At 46.3% G+C, this 21,104-nt stretch overlaps 2 protein-coding genes across 6 annotated transcripts in view; both read right to left on the reverse strand.

Annotated features, from left to right (window-relative positions):
* The window catches only part of LOC141051811 (uncharacterized), a 646,796-nt gene that overhangs the window by 345,485 nt on the left and 280,207 nt on the right, over positions 1–21,104 (reverse strand). The window lies entirely within an intron of this gene.
* LOC141052156 (uncharacterized) overlaps positions 1–21,104 on the reverse strand; it is a 155,139-nt gene that overhangs the window by 120,178 nt on the left and 13,857 nt on the right. The gene's annotated exons all lie outside the window — the stretch shown is intronic.

The following is a 21,104-nucleotide window of genomic DNA, read 5'->3' on the forward strand; positions in this document are numbered from 1 at the left end:
CTATATACAGTGTATAATATCATTAGAACACCAGTACATAACTCCATTCACAATAGTTGATGTCACAGCTCACCTTAGCCCCCTCCTGTGCAATGAATGATAACACCTCTATATACAGTATATATCACAGGATCCACCATTGACAATAGGTGATATCACAGCTGGAGAGCGGACTGCAAAGCATGTCCTACAAGGAACAGATAAATGATCTGGGAATGTTTAGCCTGCAAAAAGGAAGGCTAAGAGGAGACTTAATATCTTTCTACAAACATCTGAAGGGCTATCACATTTAGAGGGATCATTATTCTCATTTGCACATGGAAACATGAGAAGCAATGGAATGAAATTGAAAGGGAGACGATCCAGATGAGATATTAGAAAAAACTTTTTTGACTGTTAGGGTGATCAATGAGTGGAACAGGCTTAACGAGAGGTGGTGAGTTCTCCTTTAATGGAAGTCTTCAAACAGAGACTGGACAGACATCTGTCTGAGATAGTTTAGTGACTCCTGCATTGGACACGATGACTCTGGAGGTTTCTTCAAACTCGTAACAAACGATCTATGATTCTATGCCATATCTCACCTCCTCCCTCCCCTGTATAATGACTGATAACTAGTGATGAGCGAGTAAATTTGGCAATATTGATTACTCACACGAATAGTACGCTATTTGAGTTATTTGTTACTCGGCGAGTAATTAGGTATTTGCCTCGGTATATTCCAGTGACCCGCCCAGCATGTTTGGTGCTTTATTTGCAGCCAGTAAACAACCATCTTTGGAGTGACATTACTGTGATTGGCTGGCCTTCCAGAATCATAGGGACTATTTAAAGGCTGCCAGCGCCATCTTGCGCACATTGTAGCTGGAAACAGTGTAGGGAGAGCATAGTTTCAGAGTAGAGACAGTGAAGGTAGCATAGGGAGAGTCATAGGAGGTTACAGTGAGTGTTATTTCTTCCAAAAAGCTCTTTTAAGAGCTGAAGATTGTCATGATTAATTGTTTGTTTGGTGGGGATTTAGTAGGAAGAGATTTAACAGGAGGAAGGGAGCTAGAGATGGAGGGAGGGTGGGTGAAACGCAGGCAGCTGGGTGTTCTTGGGTCGCCCTCCCAGGGCTGTGGGGTACTCGGTACCAGGCCGGTGTCAAGGGGAAAGGTGTCACAGCAGCGGTGACCCAGTCCGTGGCCCTGGGAGCCCAAATCAATGGTGGCTTGTGATATAGCTTATATGAACCGTTCGTGACGCCACCTGTGGTGTTTGGCAAGTAAGATGTTAAGCCAACGCTGCATGCAGATCCACTGGGCACTGATGAGATGGTGCAGCAAAGATGTTGTAGCTCCCCACAGGTGGAGCTGTAGTCCCAGGGCAGTGTGGATGTAAGATTAGAGGAGAGGCACAAGCGGTGAGGGGATTGGTACCCAGGTGTAGCGGTACTGAAGATGTTAGTGCGCAAATGAAGGGAGGACACCAGGGCTTGCAGTTTCAATGCTTTACTCACAGTTCGTGGTACACACTGGTGCCCGCTTCCATGCCGTGTCCTCCGGGGCAGAGACTCAGTCTACCTCCCGGGCAAGTCAGGGCTCTCCTCTCCAACACTCTGCCAACATGTACCTTTCCTGAACGACTCCGCCAATGCGCCTTTTAGTGTGAAGCTCTCCAGTACCGTGGTACTCTGGAGTTCCTCCTGTCATATGTTCCTAGCAATTCTACTCGTATGGCAGACAGCTGTAGCTTCTGTCGGGGACTCCCTTCTCCGGAGTCCTGGCTCTCTATTCAGTTGCTGTTGTGCCCCAAGTCTTAGATGGGAGTAGTGCATTTACAGCCAACTACTCCACCGGTGTCTGCTGCAGAACCATAAGTGTCCATACAACCTCTGGGACCGGGCCCCGTCCTTGTGCTGAGAACCTATAGGCAGGGTTCCTCTTCCAACCCAAAACTCCTCTCTGTTCTCCTACTCCTTCGTTCCCTACTGATCCTTCTCTCTCTTATGGAAGCTTAGGTTGCAGTTCTACATCTTTCTCCTTCTGTTCCTTTCCTGTGCCAGCTGGCTCAGATCACTGAGGCAGCTGCAGCACTCCTTCTTCTCTCCCTCTTCTAGGGATCTCCTTCCTCTTGGACCCGTTCTCAGACTCTCCTGACTGACTGTCCAGACTCCCCTCAGACTGATCTCCTTTCGCCTGACCTGTAATTCTAAACCTTCCCCATCTTTTATATCGATCTCAACTCCACCCACCTCCCAGCTCATCCAGTGTTCCAAGCAGGAAAGCACCAAGGCACTCCTAATGTATAGGAGGAGAGAGACCTCAATGTGGTTGTGCTGAACTACCCTGTTGTGTGGGATGTGAGTGTTGGAGTGTGGAAAGGAGCTCCCAACTTGCCTAGGTGGTGGGGCAATACACCTTAGGAGAAGGTGCAGTACCTCTGTGGCGACTGAGCCTCAGGGGCGCCACATTCTCATCATTGGATGTATATGCTGCAGCTCTCTGCTATTTTCCACTTAAAATACCTAATATTTGTCTAGCAGGTGTGTGACTGGCGCAGTCCTGACACACATAATCTTACATGACAATTTAGCAAAGGCAATAATCTTCATCACTCAGCATTTGGAGTGCGTCAGCAAAACGACTGAAAATTAGTGTTGAGCGATACCATCTGATATCATGAAGTATCGGATCGGATTGGATCGGACCGATACCCAAAAAGTATCGGGTGTCGCCGATTCCAATACCGGAAACCCATGTAAGTCAATGGGGCACAAATATCGGAATTAAAAAAAACCCTTTCTTTACTTGGACATCCAGTTCGGGAGGGGGAAAGAGTGTGGGCGCTGCGTGGGCAGGCACTGTGTGTATCTGTGTGTGCGGGCGGGGTCTGTACGGGCCTCTCGGGGGTCTGTGCGGGCCTCCCGGGGGTCTGTGCGGGCCTGCCGGGGGTCTGTGCGGGCTGCCGGGGGTCTGTGCGGGCCTGCCAGGGATCTGTGCGGGCCTGCCAGGGGTCTGTGCGGGCTACCGGGGGTCTGTGCGGGCCTGCCGGGGGTCTGTGCGGGCCTGCCGGGGGTCTGTGCGGGCTGCCGGGGGTCTGTGCAGGCCTGCTGGGGGTTGTGTGTGTGCAGGCATTGTCCGATGGGACTACAAGTCCCATCGAACGATGCCTGCTACAATGACATTGATTGACACATTAGCCAATGATGGGACAGTAGTAGTCCCATCATCCGGCTAATGTGTTGAATGTAAAAAAAAACAAAAACCATACATACTACATACATACATACAACATTCATACAACATACATACATACATATTACATATATACTACATTCATACAGCATACATACATACTACATAAAACATACATACTACATATATACTACATTCATACAACATACACAAATACATACTACATATATACTACATTCATACAACATACATATATAGTACATACAACATACATACTACAGACATACAACATTTATAAAACATGCTACATACATACAACATACCTACTACATACATACAATACATTCATATATTCATACAATACATACATATAGACATACAGTACATATAACATAGAGTACATACTCACCATCACTTGTCACTTTGATCCCCGAAGCCAGTGTCATCCATAAAAAATATTAAAATAACAAACAACCCATATACTCCCTGATCCACAGAAATCCACGAGTGTCCCACGACGATCTCCCGTGGAGAACAGCAGCATCAGCTGATGTGACCGCTCTCTAGGGGCTCCGGGAGGTAGGTATCCTTCCACACTGTATTCCTCCACCACTGTAAAAAAATAGTCCCCAGTCTCAATTTGGCATTGCTGTGTGAGAAAGTTCCCATGCAGCTTTTGCCATAAAGTGAGACCAGTGAACTATTGTAACCTCTCAGTATGCACTGCAGGAGATCGTCGTGGGACACTCGTGGATTTCTGTGGATCAGGGAGTATATTGCTTGTTTGTTATTTTAATATTTTTTACAGTGAGATGACACTGGCTTCGGGGATCAAAGTGACAAGTGATGGTGAGTATGTACTCTATGTTATATGTACTGTATGTCTATATGTATGTATTGTATGAATGTATGAATATATTGTATGTAGTATGTATATATGTATGTTGTATGAATATAGAATATATGTAGTATGTATGTATGTTGTATGAATTTAGTATAAAAATAGTATGTATGTATGTATGTATGTTGTATGAATGTAGTATATATGTAGTATGTATGTATGTTGTATGAATGCAGTATATATGTAGTATGTATGTAGTAGGTATGTATGTTGTATGAATGTAGTATATATGTATGTATGTAGTATGTATGTATGTATGTTGTGTGAATGTAGTATATATGTAGTATGCATGTAGTATGTATGTATGTTTGAATGTAGTATATATGTAGTATGTATGTAGTATGTATGTTGTATGAATGTAGTATATATGTAGCATGTATGTAGTATGTATGTATGTTGTATGAATGTAGTATATATGTAGTGTGTATGTAGTATGTATGTATTTATGTTGTGTGAATGTAGTATATATGTAGTATGTATGTAGTATGTAGTATGTATGTATGATGTTTGAATGTAGTATATATGTAGTATGTATGTAGTATGTATGTATGTTGTATGAATGTAGTATATATGTAGTATGTATGTAGTATGTTGTATGTATGTTGTATGAATGTAGTATATATGTATGTTGTATGAATGTTGTATATATGTAGTATGTATGTATGTTGTATGAATGTAGTATATATGTAGTATGTAGTATGTATGTATGTATGTTGTATGAATGTTGTATGTATGTAGTATGTATGTTTTTTGTTTTTTTTTTACATTCAACACATTAGCCGGATGATGGGGCTACTACTGTCCCATCATTGGCTAATGTGTCAATCACTGTCATTGTAGCAGGCATAGCCCGATGGGACTTGTAGTCCCATTGGACGATGCCTGCACACACACACACAACCCCCGGCATGCCCGCACAGGCCCCCGGCAGCCCGCACAGACCCCCGGCAGGCCAGTATAGACCCCCGGCAGCCTGCACAGACCCCCGGCAGGCCCATACAGACCCCCGGCAGGCCCGCACAGACCCCCGGCAGCCCGCACAGACCCCCGGCAGGCCCATACAGGCCGATACCCGATATTTGCAGTATCGGAATGCTCAACACTACTCAACACTACTGAAAATAAGTCATAATATTCTATTGGTTTATAAAAGCAAATCTTTATCTAGCATTTGTGCGACTGGAGCAATTCTAGTACACATCATCTTATGTGACTTACGTCACAATTTATGAGGGGCAATAATCTTCATTACTCCACATTTACAGTGTGTCAGAAAGACAATTTAAAAAAATCTAAATGTTCTATTGTTCTAAAAAATAGCGTATCTTTATTTAGCAGTTGTGCAACTGGTGCAATCCGGCTACAGATAATCTTACGTGACAATTTAGCAGGGGCAATAATCTTCATTACTCCACTGTTGGAGTGTGTCAGCAAGGATATCGATAGGGAGTACAAGTTTTCACATAAATACAAAACATTAGCCATGTGGAGTTTACATACATGACCACTAAGTACTTGATGCAGAAGCAGGTGGAGGAAGAGGAAGTGACTTCATTAACAAAATGAGTTTGGATGATAAGGGATGGATGTTAACACTACTTCCCAAAAAAATTTGGGCTGCTGTCATCTGTAGGACTTAGAAAGTCGCTGGAAATCCAGCCCTTGTTCAATTTTAGAAGAGTCAGCCTGTATGCATTTTACGTTGACAGGCGTGTGCGCATATCTGTTATGAATGCACCAGGCAAACTAAAAAGCCGCTCAGACAACACACTTGCAGCAGGGCATGGCAGCCCCTCCAAGGTGTAGAAGGAGAGGTCGGGCCAAATGTGGAGCTTGGACAACCAATAGTTGAAGGCCACTGAAGAATAAGGAAGGATGCTGGTATGGTCACTTAACAAGTAGTACTTCACCATCTTGGTCAACTTTTCCCTCCTCGTCATAGTTACACCCACAGATAGCCCTTGTTGATGTGACGGTCAGATGAAAATGTGTCAGTTGGTGGACTCCCCCCCCCCCCCCAAGTTGCATCGAGTTGGGTGAAAAGAGCCGCTACCTCTGCCAACAGTGTTGTTTGTGGGTAATCTTTTAGCAAGTCTTCCACAACAGCCCTCTGGTGTCACAATCCATTTTTGGATCTGTGGCAGAGTCTGGATGCTCTTATAGAAACCTTTTTCCTTTCAGGCCCTTGGGTGGGTTTTGCCCCCGCTGGTGTTACTACAACTGTAGTTGCTCTGCTGCTGGTTTTCCCCCCAGTGGCCGCTGGTGTTACTACATATGTAGGGAAGTGTACTGACCTATGGACCTGTCTGCGGTAGGAAGGGGGATGTACAATGTGCCATAAAAGTGCTTGATAAGGACGGCTGTATATGTATGAGGGGAGACAGTTGGATACAGTAGAGGATGGTAAGATACTGGGTTTGGCCACTAGAGGGAGACCAAGAACAGCAAGAAAAGGAGATGGTGTAGTACTGTAGTTTGGACACAAGATGGAAGCAGGGAGCAGTGAGGAAAGGGCTTAACATCGGTTTAATGCTATGAAACCTCAGAGTCATGGGGGGCAGAGTTTCAGGGGCTCTAGAGGGGAATTACCGGGGAGGGGAATAAATAGTGGTAGAGAGTTCCAGAAGCAGGCCAGTCCAGGAGGAGGAGCTCAGAGGAAGAAGAGAGGAAAGGGAGAGACGGACAGAAGAGGAAGCTCCAGAAGGGACTGAGGAGAAAGACAGTCAGGGGGGTGGCCCTGACAGGAGAGCCACGGACAGAGAAAGCCCCGGGGGTACCAGACGGATGGACTCGGGCAGGGGAAACACTGTGGCTGTGGGCCTAATGGCAGCCACAGTGAAAGAACCGTGAGTGAAGTCACTGTAAGAGGAAAGAAAAGAAAAGTGAAAGGTACCCGGGCCTGTGCATGGAAGGTGTTGTGCATCTGTTGTGTGGTGTTGCGTGCAGCTGCTGTGTGGTGCTGCGGTCGTCGAGAGGACGACCAATAAAGATGACCTGTTGAACGCACATCAATCTCTGTCTCAAGTCTGTTCACGTCGGTGAAATAGGGACCACCCCCCAGTCGGCACACGTACCTACACATGTTCAATTAGCCAGCAGGTGGTGACCTCCCCCCCTCCTTCCTATAAAAGGTCATCAGGTGCTGTAGCTCATTGTTGGTAATACTGGCCATTTGCTAACCAACCTTTGAAAGAGAAGAGCTATCTGGAGCAGTGCTTTTTGCAGCCTACCTGGAGCAGTGATGTTTCTGCTGAAAGCTGAGTTCGGGTGTCTTGCTCTGCTGCCTGGGAGCATTGGCAGAAGAGAAAGCTAAGTTTGTTTTTCCCTGTCTGTTGTTTTTCACTGGTGTTTTTAGTACAGCGGTGAAGACCAGTGTCCGCACTTGCCAGTTCCCTAGTAAGGGATAGGAGCAGGGCAAGTGAGGGACTGAGGTATCCTGGTCAGCGACAGGTTGAAAGAACCTGTATAGGGAACGTGAGGAGAGTTCAGGGCTCTTCCTTAGGAATGTTCAGGAGGTATCCACTTCCCCTTTCCCTATTATAGGGCCCACCATTGTAATTGTTTCCCCGGTGTCCCCTTGTCTGTCTTGTTGTTTTGTGACCGACCGATCGTCAGGTCTTTTCACGCAGAGCCAGACATACCGTGACATTATTACCAACCTACCCATTTTTTTTTGTGAGCCATGACTAGAGTTGAGCGATACCGTCCGATACTTCAAAGTATCGTATCGGATGGTATCGGCCGATCTTTAAAAAAAGTATCGGTATCGCCGATTCCGATACCGGAAGTCCCATTCAAGTCTATGGGACTTCCGGTATCGGAATAAGAAAAACCCTTTCCTGCCCTTGTACAGCCTCTCTGGGGTCTGTACGGGCCTTTCGGGGGGCTGTGCCGGCCTGCCAGGGGGTCTGTGCAGGCTCCGGGGGGCTGTGCCGGCCTGCCGGTGGTCTGTGCCGGCCTGCCGGGGGGCTGTGCAGGCTCCGGGGGGCTGTGCCGGCCTGCCGGGGGGCTGTGCCGGCCTGCCGGTGGTCTGTGCAGGCTCCGGGGGTCTGTGCAGGCATCGTCCGATGGGACTACAAGTCCCATCGGGCGATGCCTGCTACCATGACAGTGATTGACACATTAGCCAATGATGGGACAGTAGTAGTCCCATCATCCGGCTAATGTGTTAAATGTAAAAAAAAAAAAAAAAAAAAAATTACATGCTACATACATACAACATGCATACTACATACATGCTACATTCATACTACATACTACATACATGCTACATTCATACTACATAAATACTACATGCAACATACATACTACATATATACTACATGCATGCTACATACATACTGCATGCTACATACATACCACATAAATACTACATACATACTACATGCATGCTACATGCATGCTACATGCTACATACATAACACATATATACTACATGCATGCTACATACATACTACATGCTACATACTACATATATACTACATGCATGCTACATACTACATGCTACATACATACTACATATATACTACATGCATGCTACATACATACTGCATGCTACATACATACTACATACATACTACATGCTACATACATACCACATATATACTACATACATACAATACATTCATACAATACATACATAGACATACAGTACATATAACATAGAGTAACATACTTACCAATACTTGTCACATTGTTCCCCGAAGCCATTGTCTTTTCCGGAATAAATATTAACATAACAAACCACAAAAATACTCACCCACGATCCGAAGCAGTCCACGAGTGTGTCCCACGACGATCTTGGGTAGAGAACTGCAGCATCAGCTGTTGCTGCCGTTCTCTACGGGCTGCAGGAATCCAATGACGGAAGGTAGGTATCCTTCCGCACTGTATTCCTCCGCCACTTAAAAAAAAAAAAAGTCCCTAGTCTCACTTTATGCCATTGCTGTGTGGGAAATTCCCACGCAGCAATGGCATAAAGTGAGACTAGGGACTTTTTTTTTTTTAAGTGGCGGAGGAATACAGTGCGGAAGGATACCTACCTTCCGTCATTGGATTCCTGCAGCCCGTAGAGAACGGCAGCATCATCTGATGCTGCAGTTCTCTACCCAAGATCGTCGTGGGACACACTCGTGGACTGCTTCGGATCGTGGGTGAGTATTTTTGTGGTTTGTTATGTTAATATTTATTCCGGAAAAGACAATGGCTTCGGGGAACAATGTGACAAGTATTGGTAAGTATGTTACTCTATGTTATATGTACTGTATGTCTATGTATGTATTGTATGAATGTATTGTATGTATGTAGTATATATGTGGTATGTATGTAGCATGTAGTATGTATGTAGTATGTATGTAGCATGCATGTAGCATGTAGTATGTATGTAGCATGCATGTAGTATATATGTAGTATGTATGTAGCATGCATGTAGTATATATGTAGCATGTATGTAGTATGTATGTGGTATGTATGTAGCATGTAGTATGTATGTAGCATGCATGTAGTATATATGTAGTATGTATGTAGCATGTAGTATGTATGTAGTATGTATGTAGTATGTATGTGGTATGTATGTAGCATGTAGTATGTATGTAGCATGCATGTAGTATATATGTAGTATGTAGTATGTATGTAGTATGTATGTGGTATGTATGTAGCATGTAGTATGTATGTAGCATGCATGTAGCATGCATGTAGTATGTATGTAGCATGCATGTAGTATGTATGTAGCATGCATGTAGTATGTATGTAGTATGTATGTAGTATGTATGTAGCATGCAGTATGTATGTAGCATGTATGTAGTATGTATGTAGTATATATGTAGTATGTATGTAGCATGTAGTATGTATGTAGCATGCATGTAGTATATATGTAGTATGTATGTAGCATGCATGTAGTATGTATGTAGTATGTATGTAGTATGTATGTAGCATGCAGTATGTATGTAGCATGTATGTAGTATGTATGTAGTATATATGTAGTATGTATGTAGCATGTAGTATGTATGTAGCATGCATGTAGTATATATGTAGTATGTATGTAGCATGCATGTAGTATGTATGTAGTATGTATGTAGTATGTATGTAGCATGCAGTATGTATGTAGCATGTATGTAGTATGTATGTAGTATATATGTAGTATGTATGTAGCATGTAGTATGTATGTAGCATGCATGTAGTATGTATGTAGCATGTAGTATGTATGTAGCATGCATGTAGTATGTATGTAGCATGTATGTAGTATGTATGTAGTATATATGTAGTATGTATGTAGCATGTAGTATGTATGTAGCATGCATGTAGTATGTATGTAGTATTTTTTTTTTTTTTTTTAACATTTAACACATTAGCCGGATGATGGGACTACTACTGTCCCATCATTGGCAAATGTGTCAATCACTGTCATGGTAGCAGGCATCGCCCGATGGGACTTGCAGACCCCCACAGGGTGCACAGACCACCGGCAGGCCGGCACAGCCCCCCGGCAGGCCGGTACAGACCCCCACAGGGTGCACAGACCACCGGCAGGCCGGCACAGCCCCCCGGCAGGCCGGTACAGACCCCCACAGGGTGCATAGACCACCGGCAGGCCGGCACAGCCCCCCGGCAGGCCGGTACAGACCCCGGGCAGTCCACACAGCCCCCCGGCAGGCCGGCACAGCCCCCCGGCAGGCCGGCAGAGACCCCCGGAAGGCCCGAAATGACGGCGCATCATGATGCGCACACACCGCGCATCATGATGACGTCAGTCTGTCAATCAACTTTGAACTTCCGATTCCGATGCCGAATTCCGATATTGAAAAAATATCGGAAGTCGGTATCGGAATTCCGATACAGCAAGTATCGGCCGATACCCGATACTTGCGGTATCGGAATGCTCAACACTAGCCATGACCCAAATACAGGCCTTTGCCCAACTTCTTCAGCCCCTCACTGATGAGCTTAGGGTGCTGCGGAGTGAGGTGGTGCAGCAGCTGCAGCAGTTGGTGGGGTTTGGGGCCTTGGTTCAGGTGCAGGCTTAACCAGAAACCAAGATATCTCTCCCTGACAGGTTTTCTGGAGGGAGAGATAAATTCTTGGTTTTTCAGGAGGCCTGCAAATTATACTTCAGGCTCCGTCCTCGTTCATCAGGGAGTGAGGAACAACGGGTGGGAATCATTATGTCTCTTCTTAAGGGTGATCCCCAATCCTAGGCCTTCTCCCTGCCGGTCTAGTCACCATCTCTATGATCAGTGGATGTTTTTTTTTGCGGCATTGGCGCTGGTGTATGGAGATCCTGATGGCGTCTCCCTGGCGGAATCCTGACTTCGTAAGATCAAGCAGAGGGGCCGGCTTGCTGAGGAGTACTGCTCAGAGTTTAGGAGGTGGGCCACTGACACACAGTGGAATGACCCTGCACTTAGGAGTCATTTTGTGCAGGGTCTGTCTCCAAAGTTGCAGGATACTCTGTTGCAGTACGCCGCCCCCAGGTCGTTGGAGGCCGCCATGTCCCTTGCCATCCGGGTGGATAGACGCCTCAGGGAGAGGCATACACCAAATGTGCTCCCTGTAGTCCTTGTTTGGGAGGAGGACACACCAGTGCTGACGGAGGAACCCATGCAGATCAGAGTAGATGATTTCAAAAGAGGGTTGCCTGCGATTCGCCGTGGTGTGGGGGCATGTTTTTTCTGTGGGCATACTGGCCATTTTTTAAGAGGCTGCCCAGCGCGCGATAAATCTTCGGTAGAACCTAAGGAGCCGCGCCCCCCTGGTCGTGTAGAAGGAGGTGACCAGGGAGTGTATATTTCGTCCATTTTGCCCTCTCATTGTACTTTATCAGCGGAAGTAGTGGTTGGCGGGGTACCTGAGGGCATACCGGTGTTTGTGGACAGTGGAGCGGGAGTCAATTTGTGCAGACTCATGGCCTGAAGTGTAGGATGCTGGCCAAGCCCCTAAGTGTCCAAGCCATTGACTCTGTCCCACTGAGCCAGGGGAGGTTGACCCAAGTAGTGGAAAATATACATCTGCGAATAGGGACTCATCATGTAGAATCCCTGTCATGCTATGTCTTGGGGGGAATGCTATCACCTATCGTTTTAGACCTCCCTTGGTTGGAAAAACACAACCCGGTCATAGATTGGTGGTCTAGGGAAGTAGCTGGGATCAGTCATGTGAGGGCTGCTGCCTGGGGGCTACTGTCTCTGCTGTCTTTCTACAACTGTCCCCTTCTTCTCCAGTGGGGGCAGCAGAGGTGCTGCCAGGGAGTAGGGGCAAGTCTCAACCCTCGCCATTAGCCAACCCTGGGAGGCGGAGTCCTCATTGGAGGAGGAGTCGGAGGAGGGTGGTGGTTCCCTCTGTGAATTGCGGGGGTGTGAGAGTGGTGACACAGGGGGACACCTCTGTTGTCAGTTCCTGGAAGAGTTCACCGTCTTGTGGCAAACATATGTGTGGCAATAAACATTCAGTTCCGGACCGTATCGGGTGTCAGCCATCCTTGGCCCGGGGACTTACCAGCTGGAGCTACCCTCAATTATGCCCATACACAACTCATTCTCCAGGTTGGCGCTCTGGAGATTTGTGGTGCCTCCGGAGCATACGTTGCCACTTCCATCTGCCCATGTTTGCCATAAACCTGAGAGTCAGTTAGTTGCTGACCTGAACTCTGGTGGATCTAGGCATCCTCACTGTAGGTGGTTTTTCGGTGAGGTACGGTGTTGAGAGTCCAGAGGCCCCTCATTGAAGGAGGGGTACTGTCATGATCCATTTTTGGATCTGTGGCAGAGTCTGGATTCTCTTAAGAAAACCTTTTTCCTTTCAGGCCTTGGGGGGTTAATATGGGTTTTTGCCCCGGTGGCCGCTGGTGTTACTACAGCTGTAGTTGCTCTGCTGCTGGTTTTCCCCCCAGTGGCCGCTGGTGTTACTACATGTTCAATTAGCCAGCAGGTGGTGACCTCCCCCTCCTTCTTGTAAAAGGTCGTCAGGTGCTGTAGCTCATTGTTGGTAATACTGGTCATTTGCTAACCAACCTTTGAGAAGAGAGGAGCTATCTGGAGCAGTGCTTTTTGCAGCCTATCTGGAACAGTGGTGTTTCTGCTGAAAGCTGAGTTCAGGTGCCTTGCTCTGCTGCCTAGGAGCATTGGCAGCAGAGAAAGCTAAGTTGTTTGTTTTTCACTCTCTGTTGTTTTTCCCTGGTGTTTATTAGTGAGGACCAGTGTCCGCACTTGCCAGTTCCCTAGTAAGGGATAGGTGCAGGGCAAGTGAGGGACTGAGGCATCCTGGTCGGCGACAGGTTGAAAGAACCTGTATAGGGAATGTGAGCAGAGTTCAGGGCTCTTCCTTAGGAGAGTGCAGGAGGTGTCCACTTCCCTGTTCCCAATTATAGGGCCCACCATTGTAATTGTTTCCCCGGTGTTCCCTTGTCTGTCTTGTTGTTTTGTGACCGACCAATCGTCGGGTATCGTCACGCAGAGCCAGACATACCGTGACATCTGGCATGCATGCACTGAAAATGGCACATCTGCCTCCAGCAGTAGAGATGGATATTTCTCCTTGTACCGTGGGTCAAGAAAGGTGCATAGCCAGTATTTCATCGTGGACAAAATGTCTTTCACGCAAGGGTCTTGGAAAAGGCATCTGGACATGAACTGTGCCATGTATGGCAGACTACAAAGATTCAAACATTCAGTGTCCTCACCAGGAGAACACTAACCATCCTCTCCACCTCACGATGTATAGCCTCCTCCTCCTCCTTCTCAGGCCATCCATGCTGGACAGGCATGAGCTGGGATTGGGAGTCCCCTCTGTAGCCCAGACCAAATAGTCCTGTTCTGCCTTCTCCTTCTCCTGTTCCTCATTATCACACCATGTGGCTTGAGAATATTGTGTGAGGTTGGGCTGCGTGGTATCAGCCACTGTAGAATCTTGCTCCATATCCACCTGCTTGGCATTCATAGCTTCCTCTTTAAGATTCTTCAGCAAACGTTTTAATAGACAGAGTAGCAGGATAGTCACGCTGACAATAGCATAATCAGTGCTCACCATCTTGGTGCAATACTCAAAGTTTTAAACCTCAGAGATGTCATCTATCCACACCCACTTCAAAGTTGATATATGTGGGGGCTGAGTGTCACTCTGACGGGCATTGAGAAGCTGGAATTTAGACACTGCTCTGTGCTGCTCAGTAATACTTGCCAACATATGAACCGCCTACCACCTCAACACATTTATCTAACTATCCCTGTGTTGCCTATTCAAAATTTTATACTGAACCAGGATCCTTGTATCATGTTCTCACACGCTTTATGCATTTAATAGCCCTCTGTGTCTGTATTTTAACACATACTGGTTGGTAACTGGCGTTGCATGAACACCTTATTTATTACATTATGGCTGGTCAGAACAATGAAATCAATTGTTACCATCCAGTTTTTGTGTCTCCCCTATTTCCTCATAGATTGTAAGCTTTCGAGCAGGTCCCTCATTCCTCTCATTATCTGTTGTTTGCTATTATTGTTATTCTTTAATGTATTTTATTGTCAATGCTCTAAAATGTAAAGTGCTGCGGAATATGGTGGCACTATAGAAATAAAATTATTATTATTATTATTATTAAAGGTTGAGTTATAGCGTGTGGGCAGGTCACGAATCAATCGGTGACGAGGCAAATTAAAGCGCTGCTGCAGCAAAGCTAGTCCACCTAAAGCCTGGGATGACTTTCGGAAATGTGTGCTGACACACCATAACTTGGCAAGTAGCTCAAGCAAGTCAGGGTATGTTTTTAAAAAATGCTGTACATCCAAGTTCAGCACGTGGGTCATGCATGGAACGTGTTTAACAACTTGCCGAGCTTTAAAGTCGCCACCAAGTTACACCCATTATCGCACACAACCAGACCTGGTTGGAGGTTCAGTGGGGAGAGCCACTGATCGGTTGTTCTTTTGTCACCTTCAACAGTTCGGCTGCGTTATGAGCTTTATCACCTAAACAGGTGAGCTTCAGCAGAGCGCGCTGCCGCTTTGCCAAGGCAGTGCTGCAGACCTCCCAGCTGGGGAGTGATGAGGAGGCTATTTTCAGTGAGGAAGAGGAGGAGGAGAAACAGGAACTGTAATACGAGGAGACAGAAATCCTGATGGAAGTTGGGCACAATACTCTCGGTGTGAGTAAGATGTGTGATGTCCCAGTCTCTGATTCTGTCCCAGACTCCACCAGGTTCAGCCAGTGTGCCATAAGGGAAATGTAGTATCCCTGTCCACAAGAACTTGTCCACATGTCTGTCTTAGGCTGTGTGCACACGCTGCAGATTTTTCTGCGGTTCCGCAGCAGTTTTTGCTGAGGTGTACAGTACCATGATTCCCTATGGGAATAAAAAACCCGCAATGCAGACGGTGCGGAATTTTCCGTACGGATTATCTGCGGTTTTCAATCCGCAGAAAGAATTGACATGTCAATTCTTTCTGCGGATTCCGCTGCGGTTTGCCATCTCCATTTTACAAAATCCACGTGGATGAATCCGCACCTAAATCCGCAGCGTGTGCACACAGCCTTAATGTAGACCTTCCCTGTGACTGCGTTGGCCAGAGCATGGCTGATATTGTGTAACACATGCTTATGCAATGTGTTGACTGCACACCGGGATAAATAGTGTTGGATGGTAATCGAGAACCGTGGGGCTGCCACTGCCAAGAGGTCGCAGAAAGACTCAGTTCCCACAAGTCGAAACAACAACATTTCCAGGGATATCAATCTGGCAATGTGGGTGTTTAGCGTTTTGTCCTGTGTGTGGATGGGTCTATATTTCTGCTTTCTGTTAAATGTCTGGGGCAGAGACAAGTGAACACTGTGCTGGGACAATGAACTGGACGTGGTTGCTGACTATTGTGTTTGTGCAATTGCAGGTTATGGGCAGGAGGCATTAGCGCCTGCTTCATGGACAGCAGACTGGGAAGGCCATAACACAGTGGAAGACCCAGTAGTTTCACCATCAGACAAAGATTTTGTACCCAGGCGTTCGGCCCACCTACTGGGGTGCTTGGCTGCCATGTGGTTTTGCCTGCTGGTGGTATTCAGGTTGGCAGTGTTCTAGCTTCTTCTTAGCTTGGTTTGGCAAGTGATGCAAATTAAAGTTGTTTTGTCTGAAGGAATTTCAGAAAAAAACGGCCATACAAGGGAACAACCCACCCTTGGCCTGTTATCTAGCCAAGTGTGGGGGGCTCTGTGGAATAGTTGACCGAGTTCTCCCTCTGGTCAAACCACTACCTCTTCTTGCCTTTCTTGTGCTAAGGACCAATTCCTGTCTGCACTGCTGTGCTTGCTAGGTGTGCCACCGTGCCAGGTTGGATCAGTGGCCTCATCATCGACCACGTTAACTTCTAATTCCTCAATCTGATCCGCCTTCTGAGCTGTGATTTTAGGCTGACCAGATGGCAACTGTGTGTCATGATTATCCTCCACCTCTTCAGACATGAATTAACCTTCCCCAAAGTGGGTTTCTCCTGGCAGTGGGCTCTCAAATGTTTGTGCATCAGTGCACTCCAACTCCTCATGACCCTCTCTAATGGTGCACATTGAGAGGCCTGACAAATTACAAGGGTAAGTTCCTCAGAGTGGCCAGCATTGGTGACTCTTGATGGTGGGAAGAAGGAGGACCAAGTTGAGGATTCAGAGGCCCAGCCTCTTGGCTACTGAGACTGGACATTGCTGAAGAATCGTGGTGCTGATTGTCAACACACTGGAGCCTTTTTCTGCCATCCAACCCACAACATCCTGGCAATTGTTTGGGTTCATCAGTGGTCTACCATGCTGACCACATTTTGACAGGAAGCTAGAACGAGATCCAGTCACCTTCTAATCTGTAACACAGCCTTGGCGGGCCCCACAACATCCACATCCCTTAACGTCACCCTTTCTCTCATTGAATGCTTTATACTTATGAAAAAAAAATTTTCTGGCTTTATTTTTGACAAGTACTCTCAGAGGTGTTATGTACAAATTCAACATATCTAGCAATATGTGGCAATTTTTTTATTTAAGATATCAGCTTTATTACACACAGCAACAGCAGACTCACGAAAATTAGAGATAAATAGTCACATTTGTGTATCTATGCAGGCTTTGCGCCAGTCACACAACTGCTAGATAAAGATACATCTCTCTATACAAAAATGAATGTGTGTGTATCACCAACCAATCACGAAGCATCTTTTATTTCACCAGAGCTGTTCAAAAGAAGCTGAGCTGTGATTGGTTGCTATGAGCAACAGTTTTCCTTGCAAATAATCACTAAGCATCTCTCATTTCACCAGAGCTGGTTAAAAGTAGCTGAGCTGTGATTGGTTGCTATGACCAACAGTTTTCCCACTTGACAACACCTCAGCAGACGCTGACATGGTGGAAGAAATATAGCATCCCTGGGAACATAAGCTCCCAGCAATTGTCTGCCCCCCTGAAAGGAGCAGAGATCACATGACAGAAATGAATCCCCCCTCCCGTGCCTATATCCCCATCACACATCTTCTATCCCGTAGGCACATCTTCCCTCTTAAAGGGATCATTGGTATGGAAGTCAGAGCAAATCCATCCAGCGCTTTGGTACTGACCCCAGGGTCTCTTAAAGGGATCATTGGTATGGAATTTAGGGAAAATCCACTCTGCACTTTGGTACTGACCCCAGGCCTTTCTTAAAGGGATCTCCAGTATGGAAGTCAGGGAAAATCCATCCAGCGCTTTAATTCTGACCCCAGGCCTCTCTTAAAGGGATCCCCGGTTTGGAAGTCAGGGCAATTGCCTTCAAATGCTCTGGTACTGACCACAGGCTCTCTTAAAAAGATCTCCTGTATGGAAGTTAGGGTAAATCCCTCAGCGCTCTGATTCTGACCCCAGGGTTCTATTAAAGGGATCATTGGTATGCAAGTCAGGGCAAATCCACTCAGCGCTCTGGTTCTGATCCCAGGCTCTCTTAAAGGGATCCCCGGTATGGAAGTTAGGGCAAATCCACTCTCCACTCAGTGCTCTGGTTCTGACCCAAGTCCCCTCTTAAAGGGATCCTCGGTACGGAAGTGAGGGAAAATCCACTCTGCGCTTTGGTACTGACCCCAGGTCTCTCTTAAAGGGATCTCCGGTATGGAAGTTAGGGTAAATCCTTCAGCGCTCTGATTCTCACCTCAGGCTTCTATTAAAGGGATCATTGGTATGGAAGTCAGGGCAAATCCACTCAGCGCTCTGGTTCTGACGCCAGGCCTCTCTTAAAGGGATCCCCAGTATGGAAGTTAGGACCGTTCCACTCAGCTCTCTGGTTCTGACTCCAGGCTGACGGGATGATGTGGGATATTAGTGGGAGTTGTCCGGTGGCTCTGGCTGATGGGATGATATGGGATATTAGTGGTAGTAGTCTGGTGGCTCTGGCTGACGGGATGATATGGGATATTAGTGGTAGTAGTCCGGTGGCTCTGGCTGAAAGGCCAAGTGGGATATTATGAGTAGTAGTCCGGTAGCTCTGGCTGATGGGATGATGTGGGACATTAGGGGTAGTAGTCCGGTAGCTCTGGCTGACGGGATGATGTGGGATATTATGGGTAGTAGTCCGGTAGCTCTGGCTGACGGGATGATGTGGGATATTATTGGTAGTAGTCCGGTAGCTCTGGCTGACGGGATGATGTGGGATATTAGTGGTAGTTGTCGGTGGCTCTGCCTGATGGGATGATGTGGGATATTAGGGGTAGTAGTCCGGTAGCTCTGGCTGACAGGATGATGTGGGATATTAGTGGTAGTTGTCGGTGGCTCTGGCTGACGGGATGATGTGGGACATTAGGGGTAGTAGTCCGGTAGCTCTGGCTGACAGGATGATGTGGGATATTAGTGGTAGTTGTCGGTGGCTCTGGCTGGTGGGATGATGTGGAACATTAGGGGTAGTAGTCCGGTAGCTCTGGCTGACAGGATGATGTGGGATATTAGTGGTAGTTGTCGGTTGCTCTGGCTGACGGGATGATGTGGGACATTAGGGGTAGTAGTCCGGTAGCTCTGGCTGACGGGATGATGTGGGATATTATAGTGAATGTGGCTATGCGGAGTGGGCGGGGCTATACACTCATTTTTATATATATATAGATATAATCATTATAATTTGTTATAACTAACCGTAGTTAGTTACTATACCCAGACAGCGCTGGGCTCTTCAGATAGTTATTTATAAACCAATATAAAATGCATAGGCTTGTGCAGATTGGCTAGGGGCACTCCTGTCTCTTTCCCTTGAGGAGGCTGCTTTCAAGTAAAATGAGACTTGTACATATTCCTGAGATGGGTTTCAGGCCTGACAGACTGAACACAATACAGGCCCTCGCTTGCATACACTGTATTATGAATTTAATTCTAATGCTTTTGGTGTCCGGTAGAATCCAATTTAATGACATTGATCATACAGCTCCTCCAACTCCCGTATTATATTCACCTTACAGGGGCTTCACCCGCTATGACAGTTGTTCCATTGGGATCCAGTGGCAAAAATGAAATGTGGACCTTACAAAATGCAGGTTTCACAGCACCTGCTGGCCCTCTGCTAATTGTCAGCAAGGGTCACATAATGAAATGATGGTGGTGGTGGGCGATACCCAAAATTCAAATGGGCATGTTTTAGCTGGCATTGTAAAGTGATGGGGAATATGTATTCCACTATCTTGCTATTCGGCACGAGGGAGGGTCCTCCCAAACGTAGGAGTGAGATCCTCACAAATGTTAAAGTAAAAAAAAAAGCCAAAACGCTCCGTGTGAACATATGCTAAAGGGGAGTTATAATTTTTATTTTTATTCAGCGTTATATAAATGTAAATATGAAGGAAATAATGTTTCTTAGCATTTTTCCATTTAATAGATTTTTTTTTGTTTGGTAGGTCTTTTTAAAAACATGTAAAACCGATGCAGTAGACTGACAACATTATTCCCAGATACCATATGTGAGTCAGAAAGGCATGCAGGATGCTTCCCCATGCTGTTTCCATTTAGTTTTAGCTCTTTCCCTTCCATGTCAGCTTTTCAGCAGAAAAATATTCGGCTTTCCCATTGACTTGCATTCCGTTATTCGGTACGAATTCACGGATATTAGAAATTATTTGTGCTGATTTTCTGGAATCCGAATATTTCACTATTTGATCATCACTAGAGTTGAGCGAAACGGGTCGAAAAATTTCAAAAGTCGCCGACTTTTGGCAAAGTCGGGTTTCATGAAACGAAACCCGACCCTAGGATGAGGTCGGCCACGAGGTCGGCAACTTACGCGCCAAAGTCGCGTTTCAAAAGTTTGTTTTGCTCTCTTTTTCAGCCAATCAGGATCCATGGACACTGTGGGCAACGTGATGACATAGGCAGGGGTCACCACCATCTTTCAGAAGGGCATGCAAGTGATTGGCTTGCTTTGGTGGGCGTCACAGGGGTTATAAAAGGGCGTGCACGCCGACCGCCATCTTACTTCTGCCGATCTTAGCATAGGGAGAGGTTGCTGATTCTGTAGGGAGAGCGTTAGGCAGGGAAGAAGAAAAAAAAACTGCTTCTGCTGCTAGCAATTTTGCCTGTACAACACACCAGTCACTGTGTGTGCAGTGCAAGGGGAGGCTATATTGTGGTGGATCAGCGGTGTTGGTTGTTAGGCTGCCTTCTAAGGCTTCCTGACAGCTGCATTGCTGTTTCCCCACTGCTCTGCAAACTGCTTTTTTAAAAGCAATCCCAATTTTTTTTTGTCCTGCTGAGGTACTGAGCGTGCATTTTTTCACACCATACAGTGGTGTATGCTCCTCACACAGTACCGTGTAACGGCTGTTATCACAGCCACAGTGAAGCTATCTGTGTGTCACTGTGGAAGGATAAGTGGAGGACTTGTTCCGTTCTTACAGACCTACACTCTAGGGAGATTCCTATTCTGCCCAATTCTACATACACCTTGTAGTTTGTGATACACTAGCCAATTTCTGCCTGTGACATAGCGCTCTGATATTCAGTGGGCCTCACACAATCCAAAAGTGTCCAGTGTCCACAAGTGTCTGCAGAAATTCAAAATCTCC

The sequence above is a fragment of the Dendrobates tinctorius genome, unplaced genomic scaffold, assembly GCF_039654945.1.
Source record: "Dendrobates tinctorius isolate UK_male_01 unplaced genomic scaffold, ASM3965494v1 ptg000158l, whole genome shotgun sequence".
Taxonomy (NCBI): domain Eukaryota; kingdom Metazoa; phylum Chordata; class Amphibia; order Anura; family Dendrobatidae; genus Dendrobates; species Dendrobates tinctorius.